Here is an 11,503-nt window from a genome sequence, read left to right as displayed (position 1 = left end):
CTTACCCACAATGGATATGCAAACATATTGTTCTCTCCTCTCTTAAAGACTCTTTTATGCAACTTTCTGTCAATGTTCAAACTGAATTCCGCTCCACTCTGTAGATCTTTTCAAAGTCATTTGTCCTGTTTACGTTCATTTCTAAATATAGAAACTTTCTCTTTCCTTAATGAACTATATCCTACAGGAAAACATTTTCTCAAATTTTTACTTCCTTTTCAAATGTTAATTATCCTCTCTGACATGCTTGTAATCTCTATTGTCTTCTGATTTTTTTAAAGTATCATTTATAACATTTTCACTGAGAAACAGCTAAAATAGAACTGTGAAGACTCAAATTTACACAGTCCTCCACTTTGACAATGAGTCATTGATAACTACTTTGGCTTTCGAACAGTTTTGCATCACCTTATGGTAATACATTGATGTAACATACTTAAAAGAACATCATGTGACATTGTCATTAATACTAATCAGGCCAAGAAATGCTACATTCTCTTCCTCTCTTACATTTGCAGTGTCTGTTAGTCCATTATAGAAATTACTCTGGTCTATAATAAACTGTTCAGGCAATTCATCCTAATTTTATGCCATATTCTATAACATTGTTTACAAATTTGGATTACTTGTTTTCACAGAGGAGCTGAAGTTACACTGATTAGTATTTAATTTCTAAACTGAAGATTTGAAATCAGATCAGATTTGTGTTAAATGCCACAGTAAGAAAAAGAAAATATCACCTTATCTACAAATGTTCAAATCTAAAGAAGGGCTACTGGGAAAGTGATTTGGAGAAACAGTGTCTACTCCCTCTCCACACCCAAACAATTAAAATTTGAACAAGAAGCAAGGAAGCAAAGACAATGTGGTCTTTCTTCTATACCTAAATCACCAAGGCAGGCAAATGGAGAAGCAAAGTAAAAGTTTTGAAGATGTTTATTCTAGAAAACAGAATATTCTAAAAAAAAAAAGAGTAATAATCTTAATTCAAAGCATTTACAAGGTTGCATAAACCACTGACATTTTACAAGAAAAAAAAAAGGAAAGATTAGTACGAACAATGCCAAATATGTGCTACAACGGAATATAAATATTTGCTTAATCGGTAAGGAATCAATGTGCATGCTGCAGAAAGATAAGCCTATAGTCAGTCTACTGAAAAAAAAAAGCATAAAATAATCTTTTACTGAATTTCTTCATTAACAGTAGTAGAGTTCCATAAACAATTTATTTGAAACACCAAGTCATTTGATCTTGGTGTATGTTCTTTAGTATCCTACCAAATGAGTACACAATTTAAAAGCATTAAAGAGCATCTAAAAGGCAGAATGTAAATACTTCAGAAGTCCTCTGAATGTTGTTTGCAATAGATCATGTGATGTTTAGCAAATTTCTGCCACTTAAACACTTAGTCAAAACCAGTGAAGAAATAGAGGAGTAGAGGTGAGGAGAGGGATTGTGAGAAAGGAAGTGAGATGGAAAAAAAGTTAAAAAAAGAAATTCTGATACTTGTACATTGATTTGAAGTTAAAATGACAGGTCAGTGCCAGTTCAAGGCTCTACAAATAGCTGGAGGATATTTACATTGTAAAAGCCTGTTCATTCTAAATGAACAATATGAAAACATCAGCAGAAAGAGCTTGCAGAATCTGCTATAGAGATAGTATAAGCATATGCCTCTGAAGAATTACTGCACAACTGGAAAAGCTGTGAAAATCTCAAACATTTGTAATTAGTCTGCTGGCTGCAGATGTTTTTTCCAGGTGGATTGGAGAGGGTGAGTCATTTTAGGAATGATTTTCAGAGCACATTCTTTAAAAAAAAAAGTGTACCAAATGCACAAAATCACTGAATATGTTGAGCTACGAAATGAGTTGTTACAGAAATCCCTTACCAACTTTCCAGTCATTAACATTTTAATAATGTAAAATGCTACACTGGTCTCTGTGGCTGCAAAGTAAAATTACACAAACATTGGATTTGTATATAGAAACATATTTTAAAATGTAAAAGGAAAAGAAAATTGTGCTACATTTCTGAAAAGAGTTTATTTGAGGAGATAATTAGGAATCTGTTTTCAAAATTTTCTTGGATTTCAGATACCAGAGCCACCTCAGTCACCATTAAACACTAATCCTAGTAATCTTTCATCCATTTCCTTTCCACAGCAGTGGGGAAAGCTCCTTCTGGGAATATTTGGTTTTAGTATGGTTATCTTAGCTATGTGAATATCTTTTTTTCCCATCATACTCATCAAAGTACTGAGCTCTTTATATTATTTTTCTTTAAATTATTTTTCTTTTTTCCCTTTCTTTCCCCTGAGAGGTTGTTCTTGTGCTTCTAAACTATGAAAGCTTCTAACCAGCAATAACCACATGTAAGAAAAAGTTAATGTATCTTCTCCCAGCTGAGTAGGAAATCCTCTAAGAGGTATCAAGTCCTGACTACATATTCCTTGTTGAATTCATCAAGAAACCTAGGAGCTAATACTGAACTTCCTGGAACTCAATGTATTACAAATTTGAGGGAGTTCGAGATTAGGTTTAGATACATAAATGTGAAATGTGGGATTTGATCCTGATCCCTAAATTTGTGGCAACCCAATCCTCTTGACACCAGTGAAGGTATGCAGTAGGAAAGATACATGTCTCTACATAAATTAATTTAGAAATCTAATGAAGAAATATAAAGAAAGATGCAAATATTTACTTACATCTACTAGCTTCGAAGCAGCTTGCTTATATGTATCATGTTTTAAATTGAGGCAATTGGATTCACTTCAAACATCATTTGAAAGTTCTTGGAGGCAATCAGAACATTTTTGGATACAAGAAAAATAGTAACATTGCACTAGAACAAGTGTAATAGTCTGATATTCATAGGATCATTATGATTCCTCCTGAACTTCATATTCAGTGGAAAAAGAAATCTTTAAGATTGGGCTCATCTGATGATCAACCAAGAGCATTTTAGTTAAACTTCTACCTCTCTTCTTTATCTCTGTAAGGAACTAATAGGAAACACTTAGCATCTTCACCATTTGTGATCCAGGTTTTCTCTTGTGAAGAAAATTCTGAATGTTTCTTCTCTCTCTCTTTCTCTCTCTCAAACCAGAGTAGAAGTATAAACCCGATCTTTTGTATTGCTTCCGAATAGTTAGAGTAGTTGACCAGAAAACACAGAATTTCGATTAATGTGCTCTGTAACCCAAGATCTTGGAAGTTTCCTATTTTCTTTACCATTCTCAATGGACTTGTCTTGTGACGGTATCCAGAGCATAGCTACAGTAGATATTTTGAACTGCTTGATGAATGAGATCATTTAAGCAGTCTAGAGATGTTCAGTCACTGCCAGGAAGCCAGATCCTGCTTCCACTTAGATCATCATGTAGCATTAACACCCTGGCTTGTAATAGAAATAGTGTGGCCAGCAGGACCAGGGAAGTGATTGTCCCTCTGTAGTAATCACTGGTGAGGCCACACCTCCAACACTGTGTTCAGTGTTGAGCTCCTCACTCCAAGAAAGACATTGAGGTGCTGTAGTGTCTCCAAAAAAGAGCAAAGAAGCTGGTGAAGGATCTAGAGCATAAGTCTTACAAAGAGTATTTAAGGGAACTAAGATCATTTAGACTGCAGAAAAGGATGCTCAAGGGAGACCTTATTGCCCTCTTCAACTATTTGAAAGGAAGTTGTAGTGAACTGGGTCTCAGTCTCTTCTCCCAAGTTGCAAGCAACAGGAGAAGAGGAAATAGCCTGGAGTTGTGGCAGGGGAGATTTTGATTGGATATTAGGAAAAATTTCTTCACCAAAAGGATTGTCAAGATTTGGAACAGGCTTCCCAGGGAAGGATTTGAATCATCATCCCTGAAGATATTTAAAAGACTTGTAGGAGATGTGTTGCTTAGGGATATATTTTTGTGGTGAACTTGACAGTGCCGGGCTAACGGTTGAACCTGATGATCTTAAATGTCATTTCAACCTGAACGATTATATGATTATATGATAATATGATTTTATGATGATCCATTTATTCTGTCTTTACTGACACAACAACTTCTTTTCAACAAATCCTATCCCTAATGTCTTTGAAAACAGCTCATTTCTTTTCTTACACTTAAACCTGTCTTCACCCTTGATGTCCACAAAAAACACTAGTAAAATTAAAACTCTGACTTGTCGAAAACACAGTTTTTCATAAGTACTATGAGCAGTTCTCCTGTATTTCCTTACCTGTTTCTTGATTTGTATTTTTATTCTGTACAGTACTTACAATACTGATATCATAATCCATGGCTTCAAACAACTTTCTTGCTACATGTATCAAATGTGGGCACAGTTTCATTTTGGGCATAAGTGGTATAAGATGAATGGAAACAGATTTAAAAGCTTTATAATAGCACTGATCTCAGTCTGACATTAATACCAACATATGTATCCATTGTTCTAGACCTATTTTCTTGAACTTAGGTATTTTCTTTCTCTTTATTGTGTCCTTATTTTTTGTTTTACTTTTTCCTTTTCTCTCTTGACAATATTATTTTCCTTTTTCCCCATTTCCCCATTATACATGTACTGAGGCTAATAAAGGCAGTCTGTCTAAACAGAGAAAAAAATCTTATGTTTCAAACAGAGGACAGGATATTCATGTACAGAACACTACAATTTAAAGTCTTATATATGCACCCATTTAGGATAAGAGGTACTTGAAAGATTTGAAAATATTCTGTAACCAAAACATAAGTAAAAATGAGACTCAATTGAGATTTGTGGTATTTATATGATGTGGTCTACTGTCTAATACAATCTAGGGATATAGACAATTCTTACATCCTTATTTCTCTCTTGGGATTACAGGGCTAAACCACCAAGACTTTCACAAATAACTTTACTGAATGAAATATATACAGTTCTTATTCTTATGTAAACAAACAGGCTACAACTTGAAGCCAAACAATGGTCTTAATTGTATAAACCATGTATTGCTAAAGTCAATCCAAGTCATAACTGTGGTAAGCAACCATCTCAGTCTTAAGCAATTTGTCAGTAAACTAATAAATTACACCAATGTGGAGAAAGGAAGGATTCTTCATTTTATGGGCATCCGTTCAGCAGCCGGGAATAGCTGTGTTCGAACTTTTCCAGCTCTATTCAAATAAGTAAATCCTTTTTTTTTGCTTAAAGGCTTGTCTAAACCTTTTAGGAAGTGAGTAAGATAGAATGGATTTTTTCACTTAACTTTCTCTTCATAATGGTTTGAAAGCATGTAAACATGTAAAAAATGAGAATATAGTTCATCTCCTTATCCTGCATCCTTAAAGGAGTCAGAACATGTTTTGTTCAATCCTCACTACCGACACTCTGTGATAGTAAATCCATTGATTTGGAAAGTTCCAGGATTTTGCTCTTTCAGATTTCCATGGTACATCCTGAGTAAGTGAGGGTCACAAGACTGATATTTTAAAGAATAACGTGCTTCACTTTCAACATGTGAGTTGCCTCACTGACTTTAGTAACAACTAATCTTATTCTTCATGTTTTCACAGCTAATATTTAACAACTTTTTGCACAGAGAAATAGGCAGTCCAATAATGAGAAGGGGATTGGAGGGTGGTGTGGAATTATTGAATATATTCTGAATACTTTCTTACTGATTCTGTTTGCCATGTGTTCTGATTAACCATTTCAACAGTGACAGAGGTCTAAAAGTGAAGAAAATCTGATCCTAGTGAATTCAGCATAGCATTAAAATGAATTGTACTGAATCAAATAAGTAATAGAAAAGCAAACACTAAAATATATATTTTTTTATTTTGCTTAAATTTGCAGTAACATTATTCTTCATTCATGAAGTAGACTTGCACTTTAGGTTTGGGAAAAATCTTAATGCAGTGTACTACAGGTGGGGTCTCACAAGAGCAGAGTAGAGTAGAGGGGCAGAATCCTTTCCTTACCTGCTGGTCATGCAGCTTTTGATGCAGCCCACAATACAGTTGGTTTTCTGTACTGTAGTGCACATTGCTGGCTCATGTTCAGTTTTTCATCCACCAACACTCTCAGGTCCTTCTCTGCAGGGCTCTTCTCAGTCCACTGACCCCTCAGCCAGTATTTGTGTTTGGGAGTGCCTTGACCCCTGTGCAAGCCTTTGTACTTGGCCTTGTGGACCATGAGGTTTGCATGGGCCCACCTCTTAACTCTATTAAAATCCCTCTGAATTGCACCCTATCCTCAAGTCAATCAACCACCCCATTCAGTTTGATGTCATCCCCAAACTTGCTGAGGGTGCACTCAATCCCACTCTCCATGTCCCTGACAAAAATGTTAAACAGTGACAGTCCCAATATAGACTCCTCAGGGACATGACTCATCATTGTTGTCCACCCAGACAACGTACTATTGACTGCAACTCTTTTTTGTGTGACCATTCAGCCAACTCCTTATCCATGCAGTGCTCTGTTCATCAAATCCATTTCTCTCTAATTTAGAGACAAAGGATGTTGCAAGGGACAATATCAAATGCTATGCACAAGTCCATATAGATGACATCAGTCATTCTTCCCTTATCCACTAGAGCTGTAATCCCATTATAGAAGACCACAAAATTTGCCATACACAATTTGCTCTTTGTTGCCTCTCATCAGTCACCTTTCTGTTTTCCATGTTCCTTAGCATAATTTCCTGAGAACCTACTCCATGATTTTGCCAGGCACAGAGGTGTAACTGAGTAATGTGCAATTCCCTGGGTCTTCCTTTGTTTCCTTTTTAAAAACTGGAGTTAAGTTTTTTTCTAGTCAGTGGGAACTTCAGTAGACTGCCACCATTTCTCAAATATAATGAATAGTGACATTGCCACTTCATCCACCAGTTCCCTCAGAATCTATGGATACCATGGATTTCTTAACCTTCAGGTTCCTTAGATGGTCTCAAACCTGATATTTAGTTCTTCATTCTCCCAGTCCACTTTTGCCTTCCATGACTTGGGTGGTGCGACTGGAGCTCCTGCTGATGAAGACTGATGTAAAAAAGACATTGAGTACCTCAGCCTTCTCCAAGTTCTGGATAACTAGGTCTTCTGTTTCCTTCTGGAGAGATCCTACATTCTCCTTATTCTTCCTTTTATCACTAACATACCTATAGAAGCTTTTCTTGTTGCCCTTTATGTCCCTGGCCAGATTTAATTATATCAGGGTTCTTGCCTTCCTAAACTGACCTTTGGCTGCTGAGACCATTTCTCTGTATTCCTCCCAGGCTACCTGTCCTTGCTTACACCAGTTGTATGCTTGTTTGTGTTTGAGTTTGTTCAGGAGAGTCTTATTCATCCATGCAGACATGCTGACATTTTTACCTAGCTTCCTCTTTGTTGATGCATCACTCATAAGTTCGCAGGAGGTGATCCTTGAATATCAACCAGCATTTTGAGACCTCTCTTCCCTCCAGGGCTTTATCCCATGGTACTTTACCAAGCAGATCCCTGAAGAGGTCAAAGTTTGATTTCCTGAAATGCAGGGTAGCAATCTTGCTGTATGTCCTCCTTCTCCCTATCCTAAAGATCTTAAATGCCAAATTCTGTGGTCATGGCAGCCAAGGTTGCCCTCAAGCTTCCTATTCCTCACCATCCCCTCTTTGTTGGTGAGAATAAGGTCCAACATAGCACCTCTCCTCATTGTCTCCCCTGTCACTTTGAGAAGGAAGGTATCATCAACAGATTCCAAGAACATCCTGGGTTACTTATGCCCTGCTATTGTCCTCAAACACATATCACAGAATCACAGAATCATAGAATCACAGAATGGTAGGGGTTAGAAGAGATCTTTAGAGATCATCTAGTTCAACCTCCCTTCTTGGCCATGATGGCACATTGCTGGCTCATGTTTAGCTTATTATCAACCAGGATGCCCAGGTCTCTCTCTGCAGAGCTGCTCTCCAGCAGATCAATCCCCAGCCTGTACCGATGCATAGGGTTGTTCCTTCCCAGATGCAGGACTCTGCACTTGTCCCTGTTGAACCTCATGAGGCTCCTCTCTGCCCAACTCTCAAGTTGGTGAAGATCCCACCGAAAGGCAGCACAGCCTTCTGGGGAATCAGCCAGTTCTCCCAGTTTGGTGTCATCAGTGAACTTGCTGAGGGTACACTCTGTCCCGTCATCCACGTTGTTGATGAAGATGTAGAACAAGACTGGCCTCAGAATCCATCCCTGTGGAACTCCACTGGCCACAGGCCTCTCTTGGTTGACTCCTCATCCATCACCAGGTGGAGCTCCATGCACTTCAGCTGTTTATTGACATAGATGGTGATACTCCCACCTCATCTCTTCTGCCTAAAGACCCTGTATTCTTCCATTCCAAAATTCCAGTTATAGAAGCCAACTCGCCACACCTCTGTGATGGCACTAAGAATGTAGCCCCACGGGCCTGTGCATGTTTCTAACTCCTCTTGTTTATTCTCTGTGTTACATGTGTTTGCATAGAGGCATTTAAGTGGGGCCCCTCATGAAGCTGACTTAGTGGCTGAAGTGTCTGGAATTCCTTTGTGCTGTTCCTCAGGGTCTCTCTTGATGACCCATGATCCCTCTCCAGGCTCAGGGAATTTCTTGCTGGCATTAGCATCAAACTAGTAGGAGTGGGATGGATTGAGGTTTTCCTTCCCCAGCAATTTTAGTTTAAAGACCTCTTCACCATCTTGGCAAGTCCATGACCAAAGATGCTTTTCCCTTTCTCTGACGGATGGACCCCATCAACCCAAGTAGGACAGGTTTCTCAAAGCAATTCCCATGGTCTGCATAGCCAAAGCCTGGGCTGTGGCACTAGTTTCATAGCCGTTTCTTTACTTACCTGATCTGACTGGCCCTTTCAAACCCCTTCCCTTTGACTGGAAGTACTGATTATAAAACATTTGCTTTACAGAGTACCTTACTGCTGTCCCTAGGGTTCTGTAATCTTTCTTGATACTCCTCAGAGTACTCCTGGCTGTATCACAGGTGCCCACAAGGAAGAACAACAGTGAATAGTATTCATGGCTTGCAGGAATCTTCTTAGTCTCTTGATAACATCCCTGAAACAAGCCTTTGGCAAGAAGCACATCTTTTTAGAGAGTACATCAGCTCAGCAAATGAGTGCCTTCATACTTAAAAGACAATTGCCTCCTACTATCACATATTGCTTTTTCATAGTTGTGCTGGTTGTTATATGAGGAGCAGATAAGGCTGCCTTACTGATCTCCAGTATCACTCCTGATGTAACTGATCTTTCCTCTTCCATCTGCAGAGCAGTGAAGCAGTTCTGCAAGGACATCTCAAGCTCTGGGGGAAGTCTCTTCATCCAACTGATGCTTACCATTGCAAACTTCCATTCTTCTACATTATTGCCAGTGGGATAGCTTGTGGCTGTGTGGCAGTGGGCTGTGAGCTGTGGGCTGTGTTTGGAACTAGCTGTGTAACTTCTCAGCCTCTCTGACACTACACATCCATCTCACCATCTCCTGTGTCAGAGCCAACTGCTGCAGGAGCTCCTCCACTTGAACATAGCTTCTGCAGATAGGTCTGCTGCCTATCCCTGCCCCAGGAGAAGGTCTGGGCACTGCTTGCAGTCTGTGATTCTGTGAGGGCTGTACTGCAGCATCTCCCTTCAGCAGCTCTGACTGGGTGAAGGCATCGGCCACAGTGGGGGTAGACAGTGCAGACTCCTCACATGGAGCTGCAGAGGAATGCCCATCATTTTGTGTCAAGGATCAGTTAGGATGAATGCCCTTGGCCTATGCAGATGGTGCCCACAGAATGGTGCCCAGTTACTGGTGTGATGTGGACTTCAAGCCTCTCTGCTCGTCTTGTGTAATGTTTCTCCTTTTTTTTTTCTAGTAATTCTATCTTTACCAATCTTATCTATCTTTAGAAAAATTACAGATGGAAAGAAGGATTATATAACTATTGAAGTCAGAGATCATTTTGCCCATGTTGAAACACATACTTGGTTTAGTAGCCTTTTAATTTTTGTGTAGACCTGTATTTTTCCTCTAAGAATCATGGAATCATTTTGGTTGTAAATACCTTTCAGATCATCTAACCTAATCCTACTACTAACACTCTAACCTAACACTGCCAAGTCCATCACTAAACTAAATCACGTCCTTCAACACCTCATCTATGCATCTTTTAAACATCTTCAGGGGTGGTGACTCCATCATCTCCTTGGGCAACTTATTCCAAGAAACTTTGGAAAGATAAATTGCACTTCATTTTTTTGTGGTGCAAAATACTGAAATAATGTTTTGAACAAGCACACAAGTATCCTTTTATCTATAGATGGATAAAGAAATTTATCTGTTTGGAAAACAAAAACATTTATTTGAGAGACAATCCCTTATATTGCTAAAAATCTGCTGAGACATTCATAGAAAGCTTTAGTCCAGAGAAAAGAAAATCTCACTGTCCTGTTTTTTTAAAGTAATCTTCAAACTCACTGTTCAAAAACAATGTGTGGCAAAGTTGCCTATATATGATGCAGACAAAGAGCAGAATAAAGCCCCTGTAACCCAACGGGAAACAGTGATCTGTTACAGCACTTAGACACACAGGTCTATGCAGCTGGATGGTATCCACACCCAGGAGTACTGAGGGAGTTGGTAGAAGTGCTCAACAAACCACTTTCCATCATTTACCAGCTGTCCTGGCTAACAAGGGAGGTCCCAGTTGACTGGAGGTTAGCAAATGTTTCATCCATCTACAAGAAAGGTCAGAAAGAGAATCCAGTGAAATATAGATCTGTGAGCCTGATCTTGTTGCTGGAAAAGGTAATGGAGCGGATCATCTTGAGCATCATCATGTGACATGTACAGGACAACCACATTATCATGCCTAGTCAACATGGCTTTACGAAAGGCAAATCCTTTTTAAGTAATCTGATACTCTGTGACAAAATGACCCATTTGTGGATGAGGGAAAGGCTGTCTACACCTAGACTTCAGTAAAGTTTTTTACATCATTTGCTACAGTATTTTCCTGGAGAAACTGACTGCCCAAGGCTGGTACAGTAGTACTCTTCACTGGGTAAATAACTGCTTGGATGGCTGGGCCCAGAGAGTAGTGGTAAATGGAATTGTTAAATCCAGTTGGCAGTCAATCATCAATGGTGTACTCCAAGGCTCAGTGTCAGGGCCAGTGTGTATGTATTTATGTCATGGTCTAGCAAGGCGCAGCTTTTGCTTGGTAACAGGGGGAGCGGGTGGAGAGCCACAGAACTGTGTGGGGAGACGTGCTGGAGAGCCTGCATGCCACAGAGCAGACCCACAGGAGAGGCAGGGAGGAGCTGTGTGACTTTCAGGGAGGATGGGTGCGGAGCCCGCTTGCCCTGAGGAGAGACAAAGGCAGAAGCTATCAGGAATAGACTGACTGAAACCCCAACTCCCTGCTCCCCTAGGCTGTTCAGAGGGGGAGGAGGTAAAAACACCCGGATCAGGACTCTGATCCTGGCAAGAGAGGAGGAGTGGGGAGAAGGTGGTCTTAAAGGGCTGGT

The sequence above is a fragment of the Colius striatus genome, chromosome 1 (genome assembly GCF_028858725.1).
Source record: "Colius striatus isolate bColStr4 chromosome 1, bColStr4.1.hap1, whole genome shotgun sequence".
NCBI lineage: Eukaryota > Metazoa > Chordata > Aves > Coliiformes > Coliidae > Colius > Colius striatus.
The sequence above is the reverse complement of the archived record's forward strand: the minus strand, read 5'-3'. Positions refer to the sequence as shown.